This window comes from Nicotiana sylvestris, chromosome 9 (assembly GCF_000393655.2).
Source record: "Nicotiana sylvestris chromosome 9, ASM39365v2, whole genome shotgun sequence".
Taxonomy (NCBI): Eukaryota; Viridiplantae; Streptophyta; class Magnoliopsida; order Solanales; family Solanaceae; genus Nicotiana; species Nicotiana sylvestris.
This window is the reverse complement of record NC_091065.1, coordinates 119,459,166-119,470,679: the sequence shown is the minus strand read 5'-3', so window position 1 is coordinate 119,470,679 and position 11,514 is coordinate 119,459,166.

The following is an 11,514-nucleotide window of genomic DNA, read 5'->3' as shown; positions in this document are numbered from 1 at the left end:
GGTCGTAAATTTCAAAAAAAGTAGACAACCAAATAATTCACGTTTTCGACTAAAGTGGTCGGAATTTACCGACTGAATCGGTCGTAATAATACAAGTAAAATTAATAATTAAATTTTATTTAATTTCCGACGAAATCCGTCGAAAATTATTGAATATTAATTTTTTTGGTTGAATTTCCGACCGAATCAGTCGGAAAATTAATAATTAAGTTTTATTTAATTTCCGATGGAATCCGTCGAAAATTTCTGAATATTTTTTTTTTTACATTTCCGACCGAATCAGTCAGAAATCTAAGAATTTATGGTTAAATCTAGGGGGCTGTTCGACTGTTTCCGTCGGAATTCAGTCAAAATTTTGTATAAAACTGTACAGAATTCTGCCCAATTTCGAGCTACACCACCTGTCAAACTATCACAAACAAAAAAATACCAACCAATAAGATATTAACAACAATCTAAACCAACGATACATTAATACAATAATACGAACCAACAATACATTAACACAATCTAAATTAACAATACATTTACAAATTATAAACCAACAATGCCAACCATTAACACAATTTAAACCAACAATACCAACCTTTAAACCTAACAATATTGGGCATAAAACATCTAAATAGTAGTCCACATTCAAGTTTAAAAGCAATACATAAAGTTGTCTCTCACAATCAAGTTTTCCAATCAACCAAAACATCACAACTAAACTACTACATATTAGATTCAGTTTGTTCATCCTCATCATTAGATAAATCATGCCCATGTTTACGCATGAATTTCTATATCTTAACAAATGTTTCGTATTGGGAGTCAAATTGTTGCTTCAATTCACGAATTTCGTTTCTCATATCTTCCATCTGTTCTTGATTTTGAGGAGAAGAAGAATTGGCTAAGAGTTACTTTGGATGACCTGTAGGTCGATGTACTTCTAGTCCGTAGACTCTGCCTTTGTTTTCTCCACCCGCTGCTTTTGTCCACAATGAAGTCATATCATCAGGTGTTGGTTGAGTTGAAAGAGGCTGAGTTTGTTGCCATTCTTCCAACCTTTTATGATAAGCTTCCTGAAATGAAAAACATAACTATTATGTAAACAAACTAATATTAATAAACCATAAATAATTCTGAAGTTAGAATTTTACATATGTGTCTGACGCACGCGTCTCCACCCAGTGTTCTCTTGTACCATCCTTCTTCTTTTTCTTATGCAACTCCTCGAAGACCTCAGTGTGACTCATATCTCGCCCTCTTTCCTTTTCCTTCATAAGAAAAAGTATGAGTTAGACTTTACAAACGTAAAATTTTATATATAAAACTAAGAAATTTTTTATAAATAATTATCATTCTTAGTTTATGGGCCTCAAAAGTAATCGAATCTCCTGTGTACAATGAGCCACCTTTTTTAGAGGCACGATTTGCCTTTGCTTGTTCACTCATTGCCTTCCATTCTGGGGTATTCCATTTCTCAAGAAGTTTATCCCAAACATCTTCTCTTAACCAGTCCGGCATTTTACCGGAATTTCGAGCAACGCACATAGTATCTTTAATCCTTATAGCAGCTTTCTTCTCGAAAATACTATTTATTGCATTTTGATGCTAAGGATGCCATGTATACCTTGTCTGCAATATAAAAAAGTAATATTAGATGAAGACGATAATTATTAAATAAATATAATTAATTTTTACCCTAAATTGATTCCACATTTGCTCTCTGATGTTGTACGGTATATTTCTCCAAGAAGTCCATGACTCATGATAAAATGGCTTCATAAAATCTATAACCAAATGTGTAGTTTGAAAGGATGGCAAAAACCTGCATTAAAGTTAACATATATATAATTAATAAATATCTTTTTAATTGCAAATAAATATTTTTGTATGTTAACATATTTAAAAGTACATTCAAAACATTAAAATTTGTATAAGAACCTTCTTACCCATCCTTGTGGGGGACGATTATCAATCGATTATAACTATCAAATTGTACATTCCCTCCAAGTCCGTTTATATTGCCAATAGTCCTGCATAGTGTTATTTTTAGACAAAACGATCTTTAAAGCAAATACAAAAGGTAAATGATTAAATTTCATTACCTCTCGAAGGGATACATCCATCTACATTGAACTGGCCCTCCAAGACGTGCCTCTTGTGCAAGGTGAATTGGAAGATGTTCCATTACATCAAAAAAACCAAGAGGGAAAATTTTGCCAGCTTCCACGCTTCTCCATCTGACGGATGGCAGAGTATACCATGTGGCCTTCTATGTTCGTAGTGCCATCTCATATGAGGAGCAGAGCTCATTGATGCATACAACCTCTTTAACCTAGGTATAAGAGGTAAGTAATGCAACACTTTAATTGGAACTTTCTTTTTTGTATTGGCATTTGTGACTTCCTTAAAACGAGGCTGATTACAAAATTTACAGTTCTCTAGAGATGCGTCATCCTTATAGAATAACATGCAACTTTTCTCACAACAATCAATTCTCTCTGATGAAAGACCCAACTTAGAAACCAATTTTTTAGCAGTGTAAAAATCTTTTGGTAAGTCAATATTACTCGGATTAAGTTCATTCATAAGCCCAATAATAGAATCTATGCCCGCTTGGGAAATAGAACTATCCGATTTAATACTTAGCAATCTAACCGCAACAGACAACTTGGAATGCACCGAACCTTCATACAATGGACGGCTAGCTTCTAGTAACTGTTCATAGAAACGCTAAGCCTCATCATTTGGTTCGGATTGAACCTCAGGAAACGTCCCAAAAGCATCCCTCATCATTTCATTGTATCGAGAATTTTCAATATTATGCTCCGCAATGGGGCTACCCTCACCACCAAAAGAATTATGAACGTTAACATCATCTAAACTAGCATGATTCTCCCCGTGAACAGTCCATATATAATAATTTTCTACAAACCCTTTCTTGTAGAGATGGACTTTAACTTTGTCTGATTTCAATAACTTAACATACTTACATTTCACACAAGGACACCTAATCCTTCCTCCAATAAGAAAATCATCAAGTGTTTCGGCCTTAGCAATAAATTCAGCAACCCCTTCAATAAATTCATCCCTCAACCCCACACGGTTAGGATGATTCCTATTATATATCCATCTACGATGCACAAATTCCCTCTACACAAATAGAAATCTATAAATGAGATATTTGAAGTAATTTGATTTATTTAAAATGGTTACAAAGTTATTGTGACGACCCAAAGGGTCATCACCGTAATTCTTCCTTGTTCCGTGCTTTCGAGGCCTTGAAAACCTCGCTTTTAGTTGCCTCGATTTGCATGCACAGTTTGGGCGCGTAGCCGGAAAGTTTTTATGTTAGAATATATGAATTATGTGAAAAATTTGATGGATTTTGATATTAATATGCATAATATTGACTTTGGTCAACATTTTGGGTAAACGGACCCGGACCTGTGATTCGACAGTCCCGGAGGGTCCGTAGGAAAATATGGGACTTGGGCGTGTGCCCGGAATTAAATTCCGAGGTCCCAAGCCCGAGAAATGAATTTTTGTGTGAAATTGTTTTCTGAAATTAATTAAGGAAAATGAAGAAGAAAATTGATCGGAAAACAGTGGTATCGGGCTCGTATTTTGGTTCCAACACCCGGTACGAGTCTTACATATGTTTTAAGCACTATCTGTAAAGTTTGGCTAAAAACGGACGTCATATGACGTGTTTCGGACTTAAAATGGGGAATTTGAGTTTTATGAAAGTTGAGAGAAAATCATGTGTTTTGAGGCTTGATTCTATGTATATGATGTTATCTTGGAGATTTGATCGCACGAGTAAGTCCGTAAGATGTTTTAATGTTGTGTGCATGTTTGGTTTGGAGCCCCGAGGGCTCGGGTGAGTTACGAGTGGGGCCCGGGAGGTCTTAAACTTAAAAAAAATGCAGGTTCAGGTGTTGCAGGTTCGGCGCGGCCGCGGCCATTTCCGCGCGGTCCGCGCTGGCGGCCACGCGGTCGCGGCACTTTTCTGTGCGGTCCGCGTGGTGGGGTTCAGAGGGGGGTGGCCAGGCCGCGCACCAAATCAGTGCAGTCCCCGCTGGGTGGGTTCAGAGAGAGCCCACTTCTTCCCTCCCTCGGCGCGGCCACGGTACATTTCCGCGCGGTCAGCGCTGGCAGCCACACGGCCGCGGTGCATTTCTGCGCGGTCCGTGCCAGCCCCCAGCATATATATAAATTCAGGATTTTCAGTCATTTTTCCACTTTTCAAAAACCCAAAACCTAAGAGGCGATTTTCCAAACAACTCTTCTTCTCCAAAACGATTGGTAAGTGATTTCTAACTTAATTTCTTTATTCCTTGACATCTTTTAACATGATTTCAAATTCAAATCAAAGATTTTCATGGATGAAATTGAGTGTTTTGGGTAGAACCTAGGTTTTCTACAAATGGAGAAGTTGAACCTCAATTTGGGGTCCGATTTCAAAACAAATCATATATTTGGATTCATGGGGGAATGGGTAACCGGGTTTTGGTCCTAACCTCGAGTTTCGACCACGTAGGTTCGGGGGTATTTTTGACCTTTTGGGGAAAAACCTTGTAAAAATCTATTTTCATGCATTGGGAGTGATTCATTTAGTAATTATTAATGTGATTAAGTAACTTATGACTAAATTCGAGCGGATTGGTGGTGGAATCAAGTAAAGCTATAATTGAGACTTGAGTGGTGTTCAAGGCATCGAGGTAAGTGTTTGTTCTAACTTTGGCTTGAGGGAATAGGATTAAGATGTTATTTGCTACTTGCTAATGTGGAGTACGGTGTATAGGCATGGTGACGGTTATCTATGCACCGGAGTCTAGCATGACCGTGAGTCTTAATTGCTTTTAATTCGAATAATGTGACACAATCTCCTTGTTTACTTGATGAGTTTCATATAATGTGAACGATTGAGGTAGAATTGTGATTGGTGTACTTTTGGAGCGTTAGCTCGAACATGAATGTGTTAGTTGAGGAAGAAGTGATTTAAAAAGAGAATGTGTTGTGAGTACTCCCTTGCCGGGATGTGTAGACTGATATATACTCTCCCTTGTCGGGATATTTTGGGCTGTTAGTTGTACCCTTGTCGGGTTAAAGGTATTGAGTTGTTATCCTCCCCTGAAGGGGTCTACTATATGAAGTCAGATATTATATACTATATTATGGGATCGTATGGCGCGTCGTCCACTTGGTTATTGGCCTACTATATGAAGTCAGATATTATATATGATATTATGGGATCGTGTGGCACGCCGTCCACTTATATATGATATTATGGGATCGTGTGGCACGCCGTCCACTTATATATGATATTATGGGATCGTGTGGCACGCCGTCCACTTATATATGATATTATGGGATCGTGTGGCACGTCGTCCACTTATATATGATATTATGGGATCGTGTGGCACGCCGTCCACTATATATATATATATATATATATATATATATATATATATATATATATATATATATATATATATATATATATATATATTATGGAAACCGGAGTTTCTTCTGTTTATTTCCGATATTTCATTGTTATCTGTTACTCCCCGATAGAATGTCCCCTCCCAGCGTTACTTTGTATTATCTTGTTATTGTTTTCTTGCACTTGTTATATATATCTGTACAAGTTAATTGTGGTAGGTTCTGTCTAGCCTCGTCACTACTTCGTCGGGGTTAGGCTAGGCATTTACCAGCACATGGGGTCGGTTGTGCTGATGCTGCACTCTGTGCATTTTTGTGCACAGATCAGGGAGCAGCTTTCGGACCGCAGCAGTAGGACTTTTGGGAGCTATCTTCAGTCCAGGGACTCTCGAGGTAGCCTAGCTGGCGTTCGCAGGCCGAAGTCCCTTTCCATGTTTTTCGTTTGTTTATCTTGTATCAGACAAACATGATGTATTTTCCTTTCGGACATTGTTTGTAGCATTCTGTAGTAATCCTTGAGCTAGTGACACCAAACTCTGGGCAGCATTTTGGTTCAAACTTCCGCACTTTTGGTTTTCAGTTGTTTTAAATTTAAAGTCTTCCACTTAGATTTTGTCTCACTTATTATATTGTTGAAAGAAAGCAGGAAAGGTGTTTTAAACATTTGGCTTGCCTAGCTCCGATAGTAGGCGCCATCACGACACCCGATGGTGAAAAATCCGGGTCGTGACACTTATACTCTTTCAAAGCACTTTAATTAATATATTTTATTTTTTAAATTAATATTTTTTAACACAAGAAATCTCACATTAATCCCTATTCTAAATAATATAGGTCTTTTAATATACTAATTAAATTTGAATAGCTTCTTAAATGTTCATATAATCCAAATTAATTAATGATTTCTCAAATTTACAAATTAATCTTAATGTTGAAATTGAAAAAATTAAATTTAATATCATTCTAAAAAGTGAATATAGAAATATTACTATATTATTTTATATGTTTTTTTATTATAATTTTTGGAAAAATTAATATTCATCAGTCATTTTCTCCTCAAAAGCCCTCAAACCATTAAGAGTATCCTTACACATAGTATGTAGTTTCACAATCTTTACAACTATCAATGTGGGATAACGAAATGAAATAGAAGGATACAACTACTCCAAGTGGAATGGTTCCTGCTATGGTGAAGTGAAAGATCTTTCACTATAGTGGGAAGAAGACAGGACATGGCGAAAAGAAAGTTCTTTATGATACCATGGTTTGACTACCATCAACTAGTTATAGCTAGCAGTATAAACAGTACTATACAGACCTCCATTCTCTGTTAAATGTAGCTTCACACACCTTTCTTAGATTTTAAGAAAATCAGTACAATTTTTTTGTGGTGGGGAGGTGGTTGAAGAACCTTAAGGTTAGATTAAAGTCTTAAAGTACATAAAACTAGGAAATGTACAAGAAAATTCTAGGAAACTAAAAATGCCGAAAAATTACAAGTCTATCAAAGTCAAAGAATATGATGAAAAACTCGTACCAACATTCTAAGCATAACACATGGCAAAACTTTCAATAATAAAGACCAATAGAAAAAACTTGTTACACGCAAACGCAAAGATCATAAAATTCTTAGAAATCAAATAACAAAACTTTTAAAGAATTTGTGAAATTTTCAATCAACCTCCCAAAAAGTAACAGCAGAGACTCATTGACTCATTTAATATCATTCTAAAAAGTGCTCTATAGGTGTATTATTTTATTTTTGTTAATGCTAATTTTCATAATTATTACCAAAAAAATTCTATTATCAATCAAACAATGAGATTTCTAATACTTAATGTTATTCAACGAAACACTTACCTCGACGGAAAAATACCAGAGAAGTCGACTGAGGAGTTGTTGTCGTCACCGACAACCACGCGAGTTGCACCTGCAAAACAAAGTAAAAAAAATTAATTAAGGGGTAAAGGGAGGAGGAAGGAGAGGGAGAAGAGAGGAGGAAACTAGAGAGGGCAAACATACGAGCTTGGGATAGGGGAGAAGGACGAGAGGACCTTGGGGACGAGAGGGAGGTATGAGAGAATGAAAACTGAGCTTCTATTTTTTGGAGAGAGGGTTGTAGGGTTTTTAAAAAAGAATTTCGACCGATTCAGTCGGAAATATTATTTTATTTTTTTTAAAAAAAACTACCGACCAAATCGGTCGGAAATGAAGTCAAACCAGTCAAAATAACTTTTCCGCCAAAAGTTGCGACCGATTTGGTCGGAAATATGGTCGAAATTTTTTAAAAAATATATATGAAATATTTTTTTGAAAATTCCGACGGATTCCGTCGGAGATTTCTGACAAAAACTTTCAGTCGGAAATTAGCGTTTTTCTAGTAGTGTACCTTTTCACTAGCGAGGCTATAATGGTAATCGATAATTACAAGGTGCACCAGGTCTAACGAGCCCGCCGTTAGCTACATGATCCTTCAATGTCTACTCCCATTTATACTTGTCTCTATAATCCGTATATACTCGTAGAAAATATTTTAAAATAATATAGGGCATTTCGGTTCTAATCAAATCATATAATTTCTTTTTGATAACTGTAAATTCAAGTAACAGTAAAACAGATCTAGTGACAACAAAAATATTTAAAACCACGGTATTCATCTCAAATAACTATTTCGGTATCATATCGAGTAAAAGACTTATCCCACATGCAACTCAAAATAATCGGTAACATATTCATATTAAAAATTATTTGTAAATCATGCAAGTTATGAAAACACAAATTGTGGTAAGATTACTATTCATAGTACTCGTGCCGAAATACCAACTGCTTCACCTCAAGCAACTCGTACAAATTCCGCCAATCAATCTATAATTACATAATATCGATCTCATGTTAATTTTCTTGTTTAGACTAATTTATAGCTAATTTAGAATACCCAATCATCGGGAATCCTGTTTGAGTCTAACTTCATCTAAATCATATTTACCCATGCGAAGGGTAATTCAACTAGTCGATAATCCGGCAATTCTACCTATTTATAAAATTTGCTCATTATTTTACATCACATTAACAACCTGTGCGTTTGGCTCTCTTTGTAATATATAGATAAATTAATATGTAGTTAGTAAACTGAATTGGAAAATTTAAGAATCTGTCATGAAGGCTCAAATATGGAGTTGCTTTTGGTTCTCTTCAATTCTTTGAACTCTCTTAATCTTCAATTGTTATTTTTGACCTCAATTCCAAAGACCCTAATCCCTTTTCTTTGATGTGCTAAAATACGTTCCTTTCTTTCTTGTGGGCTTGATCCAACAAATTTTTATTATTTAATTATTTATTTATTTATTTATTTATCTTATTTTCCTCTTTTGTCTTTTTTAACTAAGTTCTAGCTAAAGGGCAATTATGCCCTCTTTTTAAATGTGGGTTATTACATTCTTCCCACCTTATGAAATTCGGTCCTCGAATTTAACTCAAGTACGTACCTGTAGACTAAAACAAATGGGGGTACTTGACTCGCGTAGCATCTTTTATTTCTCAAGTAGCTTCTTCAATTGTATTATTTCACCATAAGACTTTTACGAACTCAATTTTTTTGACCGTAGTTTTCTTAGTTGCCTATTAACAATAGCCCTCGGTTCCCCCTCGTAAGACAACTTCTCATCAAGCGGTATAGCAGGTACTTCAAGCACCTGCGATGAGTCTGATATACATTTTCTTAGCATTGAGATATGAAACACTAGATGAATAAAGGACAACTCAAGAGGAAGTGCCAAATGATAAGTCACAGCTCCCACTCGGTCTAGTATCTCATACGATCCTATAAACCTGGGGCTCAACTTGCCTTTTTTCCAAACCGCATCTCACCTTTCATAAGGGAGACTCGAAGGAACACTTTGTCCCCAATTATGAACACTAAATCACTTCTTCTCTTATCATCATAAGGCTTTTGTCTACTTTGAGATGCAAGCAATCTCTGTCTGATCAACTGGACCTTGTCCATAGCTTCTTGTACTAGGTCGGGTCCCAATAAGTTAGTCTCACCAGCTTCAAATCATCCGATAGGAGAACAACATCTTCTACCATACAATTCCGCACGGTGCCATTTGAATATTGGAGAGGAAGCTATTATTGTAAGCAAATTCAACTAAAGGTAGATAAGCGTCCCAACTATCTCCAAACTCAAGAATGCAAGCTCTCAACATATCCTCCAAGATCTGTATAGTACGTTTAGACTGCCCGTCTGTCTGTAGATGAAATACAGTGCTAAGATCTACTTGTGTACCCAGTGCTTCTTGAAAAATTTCCAAAAGTGTGAAGTAAATTGTGATCCTCTATTAGAGATGATGGATATTGAAACTCCATGAAGTCGGACAATTTCGTTACTAAATAACTATGCATACCTCACTCCACCATAGGTAGTCTTCACTGGCAAAAAGTGTACTGATTTCGTCAGTCGATCTACAATCAAACATACAGAGTCATAACCTCTAAGGGTTCGTGGTAGCCTGGTGACAAAATCCATAGTAATTCTTTCCCATTTTCACGCTGGAATCTCAATTCGTTGTAGTAGTCCTGCGGGTCGTTGATGCTCAGCCTTGACCTACTGACAAGTCAAACAACTAGAAACAAAGTTAGCAACATCTTTCTTCATACCTTCCCACCAATAAAATTGCTTCAGGTAATGGTACATTTTTGTGGATCCAGCATGTATATTGTATTTAGAGTTGTGGGTTTCTTCAAGAATAGCATGTCTCAACCTATCTACATTTGCTACACATAGCCTGTCACCCATTCGAAGAACACAATCACTTTCAACAATCATATCCTTGCTTGTACTAGTTAAGACCTCATATCTATATTTACATAATCGTTCATCCTCATATTGGGTGGCCTTAATGTGCTCAACTAATGAAGACTTAGCCTGAGCACAAGCCAACAATGCCTCTGAATTTCCGATACTAAATCTGATACCTATATCTTCTAGTCTCTGAATATCTTTGGCCAAAAGTCTCTTTGCAGAAGCTATATGTGCCAAACTCTCTATAGATTTTCTGCTCAATGCATCAGCCACCACATTGGCTTTTCCAGGATGATATTGAATAGAACAATCATAGTCTTTGAGTAGCAACTAGAAAAGGATCATTCAATATCTCAGGCTGTCTACTAAACCTCAAAGCAAAGTACGAGGACAAATATGAGTGAGTAGATCCCGGATCAATCAACGCAAGTGCATCAAATGAACAAACAAAAAGAATACCTGTAACCACCACATTTGAGGCATGAGCATCCTGTCTAGTAAATGCAAAAAATCTTGCCTGGCCTCTACTAGCATTCCCCTATCCTTGATTCAAAGTAGCACGGTTTCCGGCACATCGACCTCTATTTCTTGTACCTGTAGCACCTGAAGTATTACGAGTAGTTTGAGTCGGTGCAGCTGACTGAATAGAAGCCTGATTGAAATTTCTCGGAGGGTGAGGGCAATCCCTCAAGTGATGTCCCAACTGCCCACACTGAAAGCACTCTCCAGTTAGAATACAACATTGGCCCAAATGTGATCTGCTATAGGTCTGGCAGACTGGAGTAGTGGCATATATCTGCCCAAAATTACGATGTCCAGATGCTGACGGTCCCCTAGTACCCTGCCTATAATGTGTCCTGTATATGGACTGTGAAGACAGGTGTGTCCCTATCTGAGAACCCTGTTGTTGTTGTTCCTGATTTCCTAGTCTTCAATTTTCACTAAAACCTCCACTGAAAGAACCTCATGTCTTGGCCTTCTTACGTAAATCACTAGTTGCACGCTCATCACGTACCTTGTTTTCAATCTTTCTAGCAAGGTCAACTACATCAGAGTAGGATAAAGTCTTCATCTGTGGGGCTACCACAGTGTATAGGTGACCAACCTATCCATCAACAAATCTCTGAACTCGAGCTTCTTCAGTAGGCACTAAGTAAGGAGCATATATAGCCAGCTTACAAAACTTAGTGTTATATGTCGACACATCCATATCTGGAGTCTAAACCAATCTCTCAAAGTCTCTAGCATATTTTTGCATCAGGTTGTCAGGAAGGAAA